This window comes from Leiobunum rupestre, chromosome 1, assembly GCF_980474605.1.
Source record: "Leiobunum rupestre chromosome 1, qqLeiRupe1.1.hap1, whole genome shotgun sequence".
NCBI classification, from domain to species: domain Eukaryota; kingdom Metazoa; phylum Arthropoda; class Arachnida; order Opiliones; family Sclerosomatidae; genus Leiobunum; species Leiobunum rupestre.
In genome coordinates this window covers 86,750,204-86,763,342 of record NC_143384.1, presented here as the reverse complement: position 1 = coordinate 86,763,342, position 13,139 = coordinate 86,750,204, and the positions used below count along the sequence as shown (strand labels likewise).

Genomic DNA, 13,139 nt, shown 5'->3' with positions numbered 1-13,139 from the left:
TAGGTTTTAACGACACTTTTTAAATTAAAAAATAAATGTAAGCAGAAATATAAAGATATAAACAATACATTTAATTGTTGACGTGATTAAATTAGTAAATTTTGCGAATAGGTTTTTGTAATCGTACGCGAACATTTCAATGTTTAAATTTTTAATTTTTATTTAAAATAAGCCGCGGAAAAGGGGCGGTAACCTGGTAAATTCCCAGTGACGTAAACTACAGATAAGAACTCGAAAGGGCTCAGTTAACTTGCCCTCCCCCCCCCCCCAAACGCTGTGTTCAAAAATTAACAAGTTGATTGAAAGGCACCCATTATGCACCATTTTGCACCATCCGTAAACCATTACGCACCCCCCATGGTGTTCAGTAAGAAATTGCAATCTCAAAGGGGGGCCAACTTTATCCTAAAACTTGTTAACCAATCAAACGCACCCATAACGCACGATTATGCACCACAGTCGAATCATTACGCACCCTTATCCCTATAGCATTACATCAAATATTAATTTTGGGGCTCATTTGAAGAAGTTAGTGCTTAGTGGAACCTAATTCTGAATATAGCTTAATTTTAGTAATGGTCAACGAAAGAATGCTTCTCCTTCTTAGGATTGAGTTTTGTGTTCGTTGACGTATTAATTTTCCTAAGCTAATAAATTGGGAAATTAATAAAGCTAAAGCAGTTTTTAGCATTAAACTGGGATCGATTTGCTTGGAGTTTACAGTAATCACGCGCTACTGCAAAATTAAACGACCGGCCAGCTGCCCTTATCCGAAGGAAGTCGAGAGAGTAGTAAGAACATTCCAAGTGTAGAGGTTTCTGGGGTGTGAAACCCGTTTGAAAGTATAGAGTGGACTTCCATGAAAACGTCCAAATACGAGTTTCTTAAAAAGCTCCCCGCTGAGAACAAAATCGGGATTTCCTCAAATCCGCATTTCCTACCTTCATGAAAACATAGTCAATTATTAGAAGATTTACCGTTTCATAAAATTTTGAAATTGGCGCCTCAAAGATAAAAATTAGTATGACATCTCTCGTGGGATATGGGAAGGAAAGGGACGGGTATAACTTGATCAGAAGAGATGTGGGTTTAAGAAGTATTTCGCTGGCCTGCTTGTATCTTGGATAAATTATTTTTACAAGCTTTTTGCCGCATCATGATTGTTATCGAAATAAACTATTGTACATAAATGGTAATTATTAGATAAGCGTTCTTGCAAGGGTATTCATTCTCTATTTTAATCAATATTACAAACTGATCTGTAACAACTTTTTCCCATGTTCAGTTTTCATATTACATAATCACATTGAGTTCAAATACCAAAGTACTAAATATACAAAATGTTAAAAAGAAAACTGTCCAATCAATTTCAATATTAATGACCTTTTGCAAAAATAACCAATTACATTCTGAGGATTCAGTCTGTGAAATTCTACTATTGGCCATTCCAGATGATCTAACGCTGGGTCCCTTTTAATGGGGATGTAAAATAAAATGTTTCCCACAAAATCACTGGTACTCGCGCTCTCGTAGCTGCTTCAAGATCATCAACGAATCAACAGATTCCAATAACTTTTTTAACTAGTCTGACAAATTAGCATATTTAACAAGCTCACTAGAGCCAGTTATACACCTATAGCTTGTTATCTAAACCCTAATGGACAATTAAAAGTCAATTTGACATAAAAAATAATACGTTTATTTGAGTATAATATTTTTTAAACTATTTTAAAAACTATTATTACAGCGAAGTACTGGTCTGTTCTATTTAAAAATAAATACTTTTTATTTTCCAACTTACGGTTTTCTTTTACAAATATAAATTTTAGGAAAAATATGCCCTGTAAGGCAAAGAAAAGGGAAAGCTATTAAATGAAAAATGCTTTTATCAAAGCAGTTGTAAGGTTGAATAAATGGGGAGTTGTTGAGATCTATGAAGGCGCAGATATTGAAAGAGTTTTGTTTTTGGAATTTTCAAAAGCGAAATATATTTCTAAAACCCTTTCCTTAAATTTGAGCCTTGAAACTGTAACAGTAAACTGAGAAAATTTTAAATTATGAAGGATTACGTGTAAAATGACAGCATTTAACTTCTATATATACATATACTAGCAGAGAAGCCCGCCTTACAGGCGGGCCCACAGCTAGTTGTGTGTTTCGAGGAACTCCACTCCAGTACGCCCCCCAACCCCTTTTTCCCATGGGATAATTTCCGAGGCACCCTTTTCGCCATAGTCGACCCACCGCAGTAAGGCTGTTCCGCCCATTTTTCCCATGTGATAATTACCGTTGTACCCACCTCCCCCTTTTCCCCATGTGATAATTACCATCCCTTCCCTTTTTCCCCATGTTATAAATACCGTGGTACCCACCTCCCCCTATTTTCCATGTGATAATTGCCATGGTACCCACTTGCCTCTTTTTTGCATGCTATAATTACCGTGGTACCCACTTCCCAATTTTCCCCATGTTTAATTACCGTGGTACCCACTTCCCCCTTTTTTCCATGTGATAATTGCCATGGTACCCACTTCCCCTTTTCCCCCCATGTAATAAATACCGTGGTACCCACCTCTCCCTTTTTTCCATGTGATAATTGCCATGGTACCCACTTCCCCCTTTTTCCATGTGATAATTGCCATGGTACCCACTTCCCCCTTTTTTCATGCTATAATTACCGTGGTACCTACTTCCCAATTTTCCCCATATTTAATTACCGTGGTACCCACTTCCCCCTTTTTTCATGCTATAATTACCGTGGTACCCGCTTCCCAATTTTCCCCATGTGATAATTACCGTGGTACCCACTTCCCCCTTTTCCCAAGTGATAATTACCGTGGTACCCCTCCCCCTTTTCCCCATTTTATAATTACCGTGGTACCCTTTCCCTTTTTCCCATGTGATAATTACCGTGGTACCCTTTCCCTTTTTTCCCATGTGATAATTACCGTGGTACCCCTCCCTCTTTTTCCCATTTGATAATTACCGTGATACCCTTCCCCCTTTTCCCCATGTGATAATTACCGTGGAACCCCCTCTCCGCTCTTCCCATGTGATGATTACCGTGGTACCCCCTCTCCCCTTTTCCCATGTGATAATTACCGTGGAACCATCTCCCTCTTTTCTCCTTTTAATAATTACCGTGGTACCCTTCTCCCCAAAGAAGAACCACCCCAGTAAGGCCTTTCCTCCCCCTTTTTCCCATTTGATAATTACCGTGATACCCTTCCCCCTTTTCCCCATGTGATAATTACCGTGGAACCCCCTCTCCGCTCTTCCCATGTGATGATTACCGTGGTACCCCCTCTCCCCTTTTCCCATGTGATAATTACCGTGGAACCATCTCCCTCTTTTCTCCTTTTAATAATTACCGTGGTACCCTTCTCCCCAAAGAAGAACCACCCCAGTAAGGCCTTTCCTCCCCCTTTTCCCCATGTGATAATTACCGGGCTACCCTTCCCCTTTTGACCATGTGATAAATACCGTGGTACCCCCTCTCCCCTTTTCCCCATGTGATAATTACCGTGGTACCCCCTCTCCCCTTTCCCATGTGATAATTACCGTGGTACCATCTCCCCCTTTTCTCCATTTGATAATTACCGTGGTACCCTTCTCCCCATAGTAGAACCACCCCAGTAAGGCCTTTCCTCCCCCTTTTCTCCATTTGATAATTACCGTGGTACCCTTCTCCCTTTTCCCCATGTGATAATTACCGAGGTACCCCCTCTCCGCTTTTCCCATGTGATAACCAGTGCCGTAACTATCCTTTTATGCGCCCGGTGCGAGCTTCTATAACTGCTACTTATAACTACCATGCATGGTCCTAAACTTGGTCTGATCTGGTCATTTTTGCGCCCATCCAGGGTCTACGCCCTGTGCCTGGGCACCACTGGCACCACTCTAGTTACGGCAATGGGGGGCGATTCTGTAAAAAATCGAATGGGAATTCGATCTCGATACCCTATACCATGTCGAGATCGACTTCGAATTCGATCTCGATACCCTATACCATGTCGAGATCGACTTCGACAAATTGCATTGATTTATGCTTATTCGAAATCTCTACCGAATACCATTCGTCGAGATCTCGAAGTTCGAAATGCAGTTTTCGATCAAAAATTAAATTTCGAATATTTACAGAATAAGCCCCCTGGTGATAACTTCCGTAGTACTCCCCTCCCACTTTCCAACGCGAGAATTTCCGTGGTACATTTTTCCCCGCATAAATAACTCAAACTCGCAGTCGTACCAAACCCCCCTGTACCCCTTTAAACCCCCTATATCCAATGGCTGATGCATAAAGGCCACGGGAGTAACGTACACCGAGAGAGCCACGGAATTTCAAATCGGAACGACCCTCGAATCCCACCCCCCCCCCCCCCACCTCTCCGTTTCCAAAACTCACGGCCCTTGTGAAACTACCCCACACGATTTCCCCCCTCCGAAATTCTCGGCGGAAAGAGAGAAAATTTCGGGTGTATTGGGTGTTGGGACAAACACGGTCCAACTCTCAGGGGCGACAGATTTTGATAATTTTTAGAAAACGACATTTGCGTGACTTTTGAAAATTTGTAATAAAGAAACTAAAAACCAAATCGTAAATCGAAGCCGACTCGATGCGAAAACGCGAATCGTAGCTTTCGTAAAAAAAATGCCACGCGACCCGCGCGCGCGAAAAGCGTCGGAAAACCGAGAAATAAATCTCCAAAATCGGTTGACAAACGAAACTACCACCCAACCAACAGCTTTTTATTATTTAGATAACAGAAAGAGTATCTTTGTATGCTTACCTCCCTTCAACCAGCTCAAGGTCTGCTCCCAGCAGTACCCCGCCAGATGCGGAGTCTGGGTCATCCTCGGATGTTAACCAACCCTCGAAAACATCGAAACGCAATGCACGCCGCAGGGCAGCAAGGCTTGCTAAGAAGGAGGCTCAGTCACCCTTTGGTAACAAAGAAAACCCTTCACTTAAGAAGCTCAGGCAAAAGGACTCCCTCATTTGGATCTTCCAGTCTGCGACCGAAAAGGCTAAGGATCGTCTGCCTGGGTCCAGAATGACTGTGTTTTGGAGGGCACGAAGCTTTTAGTAATAAAGGCCAGTGAACTACCGAAACTGATCAAGGTCGCCTTCAGGACTACGGATGTCTGGATGAAAAATCCAGAAGTCCTTCTTAAGAGGTTGTACTTTTACAACAACCAGCTCAATACGAGCCGTTGGAAAGTAGTCACCTCTATTTGTGACAAGAACTTCATCCGCTGATTTTCGAGATAGATGTCACAGCCTTAAAGGAGTCAAGATTTTCTGCCTACACAGGGGACTTTTAAAGTCCTTAAAAATCCTAACACCCCTGCGCAGCCTGAAGCTGAAATGACGGAATTTGATCTGGCAAGAGAACTGGGTGATGTCACCTTGGGCTCCATGCCGAATAATTCGGACATAACGGTGCTGGATAACTCCTCCACCGGTAAAGGAGGGTCAGCCTAACTCGGAGGGGTATTTACGCTCTTCCTCTTTCATAATACCAATCTAGGGGCACTGCCACCATAAAAATCTTCTCCTCGTCAGCTTATGGAGAAAACGAATTAGCGCCAGCCTCTGGTAATTTTCCATATGATGACTGGTCCCTAGGGTTGTTCCAAATTCATTTTTAAATTTTATGTTAACGCATACATTTATATTTTGTCCTTTAACATTGAGAAATGGTTTTGCTAAAAATAAGAACTAAAAGATGATATTTAGGGATGCGACATGATGGATTATGCGTTATATAAATACACGGTTTTGTGCAATGAAAAATTAATATTTAATTAATTAATTATTCGCTTGAAATGAAACTTAAAAGTGCATTGGTACAGTGGTACTTATTATTTGCTTTTTATAATAACCCAAATTACGTAATACATATAAGGGAAACTGAAATAGTGAAGGGATAATTTGATATTTTTATTTAGTAAATTTCAAACTAAACGGTTAATGTTTTGTCTTGTTCTGGTAGTTAATGGTTTAACGTGGCTTATAGCTTCTAAGAGTTACTTTTCTAGCTACTACTTGAATCAGTTTCTGCATTTCGGATTCATTTTTGTGATTGAATTGTTAAAATCGGCCATCAGTGCAACGGAGCGCAGCGTCGTATACTACTTTCAATAAGATAACAATGTTTTTGCCCTCCTGGTATTTCTCAGAGTCATTCCACGCACTCGGATCAGAGTGCAAGAAATCTACGTCGATACGAAGCGAACGCATGGCACAAATTGACGCTGAGCTCACTAAGTTATGCAGGGCTTTCTTTTCCAGTCCATCACACTCTTTCAGTTCGGATCCTAGATATCACAGATTGTTAGAAATGTTACTGCAGGCAGCCTCTGATACAGCCTTATTTACAGTTTCGTACTGTTTTATTTCTTTGAATTAGGAAAGATCATTGTAGGCAGCATCGCTTGCTATTGGAAATGAAATCCACTTCTTAACTAACATAGAGAGTACCCGAGGTGTTTATTGCCGATTTTGTTCAAAGTCGGGCGTAATGTAGACCTATATGAGATAAGAAATGCGTCAAAAAGAGACGTGGCACTATCTATTCGATTTGCCATGGCAACCGAAAATGTTTTTCACCACTTAAAACAAAAATAAGAGCTTTTCCTTATTTTACCCAAAAATTGTTACAATTTTACCCTAAAAATATTCCAATAGGCCTTTCTATAAAGTAACATTGGCCTTCCTGTTTTGATGTAGCAGGCGCGTCACTCGTGACGTAGAAATAACGTTTCACTACGATAGCCAATTAAAATTTGACGAGGCGCCCTTTTTATAATGATCTAGTCTTTAAATCTGAACTGAACTCCGACGTATCTCGTGACGAAAGCGACACATTAATACAAGTTTGGCAAGCGTAATGACTTTATAGAAAGGCTTATTTACCGAAACTTGATGAAATTTACTGAAATGTGGTCCAAATTAACTATTTTGTGATTTTAAAATTTTTTGTAGGTGAAACCGAGAAAATTCTACGCTTCATTTAAATGGAAATTTTTTTAGTTTTAAGTGGCCAAAACCATTTTCGGTTGCCATGGCAAATCGAATGGGTAGTGCAACGTCTCCTTTTGGGAAATTTCTGATATCATATAGGTGGACATTACGCCCGACGTTTAACAAAATCGGCAATAAACACCTCGGGTACTCTCCTTGTAAGATCAGGCTAGCGAACAAGTAAAATTCGGCTAAATTCCTTTCTTCTCTTTTGGTTAACTTGAATTCGTCTCGGAAGAGGTAGATTTTAAAACAATAAATGACGTTTACCATACATTTGGCCAAGTGGTATGCCCCGGTAAGTTTGAAATTATACGTCTTGTTTGGAGGTAACACTCCCAAAATTAAGAGACTCAGTTCCATGATCTCTCTGTAACCATCCCTAGGAATATTAGTGGTTGAAATGGTATCTATTCCAGCCATCTTCATTTGACGACAACAACGCCGATCCTTTAGAAAAATCTTATCCCCCTCAATTTTAATTATATTTTCTGAATTTTGGTGAGCAACATCAAAAAAGTAGTTTGATTTTTACTATGAAAGATTTTTCTTTAGACCTCTGGGCTTCTGAAGCTCTCCCTTAATTTTTCTTTAGTAGGTTATATTCTTTAATCAGAGATTTCATTTTTAAAATGATGTTTGGCTGGAAGGCTGTTTCAATACGAGTTTTGCTCCAAATAGAAATCATTTCTTCTGTAGTGGATTTCAGACTTTCACGCACAGTTTCCTTAAGTATTTTGTGATGGTGGAAAAAGTCATTAATATGTCCCGTTTCCCGGACGTGGGTTAAGCATTTGTAGGCAAACTTGATTCTGGCTGACCATTTAACCAGATATTGGTTTGTTGTCTTGTGAATGTTGATCGTTTTGAAGCACTTGCTCCACGCTCACGTGTAGCGGCTGTAGCCAACAGAATACTGTTAATTTGAAAACTATGATATGTGTCAATATTTATTAAATTATAATTAAATAGTTTACAGATTAACTGTTTTCCCGCTTATTATAGTTGGAACGTGGAGTACGTTTAAATTATTTTTTACGATTCTTCTATAACGGCTACTCCAGAAATTGTTACGCCATTCGACAGGCCGCTTTGAGATGTATAAACCATGTAAATTTGAAAGCGATGACATGTGTTAAGGTTTAGTAAATTACCTTTAAATAACAATAACGGAAATACTTTATTACTGTTGTTTCTCGTTTTTTGTTTAATTTGTCGCGTACCCGACTGCATCTATTACAAATATTTTACGAGACATTCCAGATTCTGGTAGATTGACTCGAGGACGGTCAACAGTTCGAGGCTTTGTTTGTCTGTTAGTAAGTTTTATATTGTAAATTTATCTTGTTATTTTATCGAATAGGCGTTTTATGATTAGCACGGTTTATATATTGTTTTAGTGTCGAGTGTTAAGTATGGTCTTTAAGTTGGTTTCGTACGAATCGTATCTGAAATTTTAGAGATTTTGGGTCTTGGCGAACGGAGGCCCTTATCTGGAACGGGACCTACTAAGATCTAAAAAGCATACCATGCATACCAGTTAGCCAAGGTAAGAGCGAACTTGGCCAGCTTATACATATCGTTTTAACTTCATTTTCGCGCAATGTTTAGAATGTTTATCCATTTTAACGACATTTTTATTCAGTTTAAATTACTCTAAATGTTGAAATTAAATTGACTCAATTTAAACTTGACATTTAATTGTTTTCCTTCATTTCCGACTTTTTTCAATGGGCATACCTGCGCTTAGATGGGGTCGTCACTTCAAATATGAACTTTAAATTATAAATTAATAATCTGATTTAAATAAATAAATCGACCGATTTGATATTTAAATCAAACCATAAAATGCCAACTTTAAGGGGCGCATTGGCGGGGTTTTTGAAATTTTATAAACGTCACGAAAACTTAAATATTCAGATATTCGCGCTCCGTTTGCTTCCAAGCCCAGAACTAAGACAAAGCGGTATCGGATGATGACGGCTGCTAACAGGGGCATGCCGATGTTTTTACGAGAGCAGACATGGGCAAAATCACGAGTGATTGCTAAGGATTTGAGTGAGAGTGGTGGAAAAAAATTATAGACTACTCCCGCTCAAGAGTGAGCGTGGCAAAAAACATTTTTAGTCCACTCTCGCTGAAGAGTGAGAGTGGCGAAATAAATTCTATTACACTCCCGCTCAAGAGTGAGAGTGGCGAAAACGATTCAAGTTCACTATACCGCTCAAGAGCGGGAGTGGCGTAAATATTCTAGTCCGGGAATAACTTCCGCAATAGAGCGAGAGTGATAAAAACATTTTCTGCTATTATCACTCTCGGTGAAAGAGTTAAATAAATCAAGGCCATCACTTCCACTATTTTTCTGGGTGGGAAATTGGAAATTTCCGGCGCTTAATTCGAATTTTGGATAAAAACTTATACTTTAAAGGAAAGGCACTATGGTCTAGTTTAAGATTTAGTTACCTTTTTAGCCAGGGTGATACGATTCAGTAGACCAATTGTTTTAAGTCATGGCTTAAATTAGTTATTTTAAGGTTTGTTGGCGAATTTTCTCATTCATTGTGAAATTACTACTCGTAATTGAGTGTTACTGTTACACTATTGAAGAACTGGCTGACATTCATTTTACGTATGGAATATCGGATGGTAATGCAGATGCTGCTTAACGAATTTACCGTGAAAGGTATCCAAACGGTGTATACCGAACCCACGAGCTTTCGTAAATGCTCATCGTCGATTATGTGAAACAGGCGCAACAGATGTAAGATTTGGACTAAACCCACTAGACTTTTTCCGGTGGAGATGGATGAAAGATCTTGTCTACGTAACTCCACTCGAATCAGAGTTAGATTCATCGGCAAGAATGCAAGCCGCTGCGGAACACATTCGTACCACACCTAGAGTGTTCCTTTGTCTAAGAGTTGCTTTAAAGAAATAAAATTGCATTTCTGATTCAAAATGAGGGAACTCACGTTCGCCTTCTCTATGGTACCATCGACCCCAAAGATAATGATCTTGGGTTTTGCTAAAACAGGGTAGCTAGTCCTGACTGTTTTTGTTAATTTTTTTTATTTAACAATGGCATCCTCCGTCGTAGAGCAGCTGACCACCAAACCAGTACGTCCTGGTCTAATAGACTGGACAGCGATTTTATGCTTCCAAGGCACAATTTCGGTGCATAATGACTTTTTCAAGTCAGCAGTAGATGTTTTTGTATCCGTAGATTTCACTAGGATTACATGGCCATATGGCAGCAAATGGGGCTGAGACCCCTTGGGCTTCTCAGCAATATTGGAGGAGTAGTGCCAATGGGGCCCGTGGGAGGGGCCCCTTTACGTTGTGCAACTTCGGCATAACGAGGTTGTTTCGTCAACAATTTTCCACAAAGGACTCTTATATTGTATGTATATGTAAGAACGTATATATGTTTAAGAACGTTGAACAAAAGGCATCGTTTGGGCCATGATTTAATCGCTTTCAGAATAACTCCGCCCTAAACGGTTTTAACCTTTAGCGCCCGCAGCACGCGGTTTTTGGGGCGAGGTTATTCTGTAACCGATTAAATCATGGCACCAGGCGCCAATTTGATCGTTCAACGTTCTTATACATATATACGTTCTTGGTATATGTGTATACATGGTGTTAACTAAAGGACAATAACTCCAAATGTATTTTAGGTATATTCCCATTTGATAAAAATATAGCCCAAAAGGCGGATTTGGTTCATTGGGACTTTTTATTTGGTTTTTTACTTCTGCCATGGGGTTCCACAATGTCACTTGGAGGTAGTTATATGCTAGGTTAGGTTAGGTGCAAAATTGGGCTGTAAACCGCACAATTGGGGTATTTTCGATAGATTGGGACTCAATGTTAAATCGTTTTCGAATGAATGGGATTTCGGTCGAATGGGCCGAAAGCAAAGGTATATTCCCAGTTGATCGAAATCCCATTCGACCGAATTCAATATGTTTCCAAAATATAGCCAAAAAGGCGGATTCGGTTCATTGGGACTTTTTATTTTGTTTTTTACTTCTGCCATGGGGTTCCATGATGTCACTTGGAGGTAGTATAGGCTAGGTTAGGTTAGGTTAGGTGCAAAATTGGGCTGTAAACCGCACAATTGGGGTATTTTCGATCGATTGGAACTCAATGTTAAATCGTTTTCGAACGAATGGGATCTCGGTCGAATGGGCCCAAAGCGTTTTTTAGCTACAAATTTTAAACTTTCAGGACACAGAACGTGCAGAGGGTCACTTGACAACGGAAATTACCATGACCTTGAACCATTTTTTCAAGGTCATTTAAAATTTATCTCGAGAACCTTTAGAGATACAAAATTGATTTCGAACAGAAAAGTGTTCCCCGTCGCATTTTAGGTGTAAATAACTTTGAAACCACCTAATTTGACTGATAACAAGTCTTGGGTATTTAGACAAAAACATTAAGGTCGTGATGAAAATAATGTTACTTGAGACCAGGTTAAAGGGCTATTAACTCGAATAATATTAATGCTATAGTATCAAAATTTGCCATCTGATAAGGCGTCTTAATAAATTGCCAACTTGGATGACCCTTAACTCATGGTTCAAGGTCATTCAAAGTTTATATCGGAAGCTAATGGATTTAGAGAAATGGTCCCAATTTGAAAGGTTTTCCTCATAGTGTTTTGCAACGGATTAAAGACAGTTAGACTTAAAATTTAAATGTACACACTTTTAAATTGGAACCATCGGTTCTCGAGATAAACTTTGAATGACCTTGAACCATTAGTTGACTATAGGAAGAGTCACCGACCACTTTTTTCAAAATAAAAGTGAAGGGGTAGCTCCATCCCATTTTTTATAACGGTCTCCCGAAGGATAATGTCGCAATTTTAACCCGCCATGATTTCTACATTCGATTTGGTTTTCTATCCCCAACCATTTCCTGGACACAGCCTTATTGTCTACGCGTGTCGACGTCAAACCACCTTGAAGAGGTTTCGGCGGGTTATTCAACGGACATGTTATTGCTATTCAAAATTTCTAACTCTTCGCGAGTGTTTTTGAAACATATGTTTTCTATAAACAGGACTTGGGCAAAACAAATTACCTATTAGTAAATCGAAATGGAAATTCGAGGATTTCATAAACCCACCCGCCCCTGTCCACCCCCGGCTCTGACGCCACCACCTATACGTGTTTCGGCTCAACCGCGGATCGGCGGAAACTTCGCGCCCAATGACGAAAGCCTAGAATCTGCAAAGGTACTGGTGTAAATAAATAAATAAATAAATTGAAAATATCAACCAAATAAATTGAAGTTATCAACCAAATAAGTTTAAATTATCAACCAAATAAATTGAAATTATCACTTTTTAAGGTTGACAAGGGTTTTGAAATATTTGTTAATATACACGCAAAATAGGAATTATAAACAAATTATGGCTTTATAAATAAATAATAAAATGAAAAGAATCCCAATTTAAATATTTCATTCCCTCGAAAAATTAAAAATTTCCCGCCTTCTTTTAAGAGTCCCAAAAATCGAAAAAGAGTGAAAATGTTGACCTTGACTATTTCCACTCTTTTCCTGCGAGCAAGCTCGGGGAGTGACAAAAAAGGGGAAACCTCCACTCTTACGAATGGAGCTAAAAACTACACTCTTATGAGTGGACCTGTTGTACAAAAATTTACAAATCCCCACTCTCGCGAGTGGAGCTGTTCTACGTAAAGTTAAAAACAGCACTCCTCCGAGTGGAGTTTTTCTTCGGAGAGTGGAGTGGGAAAAAGTGGTGGCGGCGAAACCACTCACGATATTTCACTTCGAGTTGTGCCCATGTCTGTACGAGAGCGGGGGCAAAAACCAAATTAAAAGCACATACCTTGTTTAAAGGCTGCGTCCGAAAGAATGACGAGAGATAGTAAACTAGCACAGTCAGGTTGGAAGAAGAGAAATTTCATTCATTCATTACAAAATCCTTAATCTACTACAATCTATGTTTATTAAAATAAAAGGGGGTGTCTGTAATTGCTCTGACATTGACGGCTTTTAAAATTCATTTTTCACGTGAAAATACCTTCACATGTTATGGTCAAAAAAGCACGCAAAGAAGGCTGTGTGCCCAAGACTT

The 13,139-nt window shown here is 39.5% G+C and overlaps 2 protein-coding genes across 2 annotated transcripts in view; one reads left to right on the top strand and one right to left on the bottom strand.

Moving 5' to 3' along the window:
• The window catches only part of LOC149968674 (uncharacterized), a 140,316-nt gene that overhangs the window by 47,097 nt on the left and 80,080 nt on the right, over positions 1-13,139 (bottom strand). The gene's annotated exons all lie outside the window — the stretch shown is intronic.
• Positions 8,543-13,139, top strand: part of LOC149968665 (uncharacterized) — a 384,171-nt gene continuing 379,574 nt past the window's right edge. The window contains exon 1 of the mRNA XM_090154959.1: positions 8,543-8,576. The gene's annotated coding sequence lies outside the window, so the exon portion shown is untranslated. The remainder of the gene's footprint in view (positions 8,577-13,139) is intronic.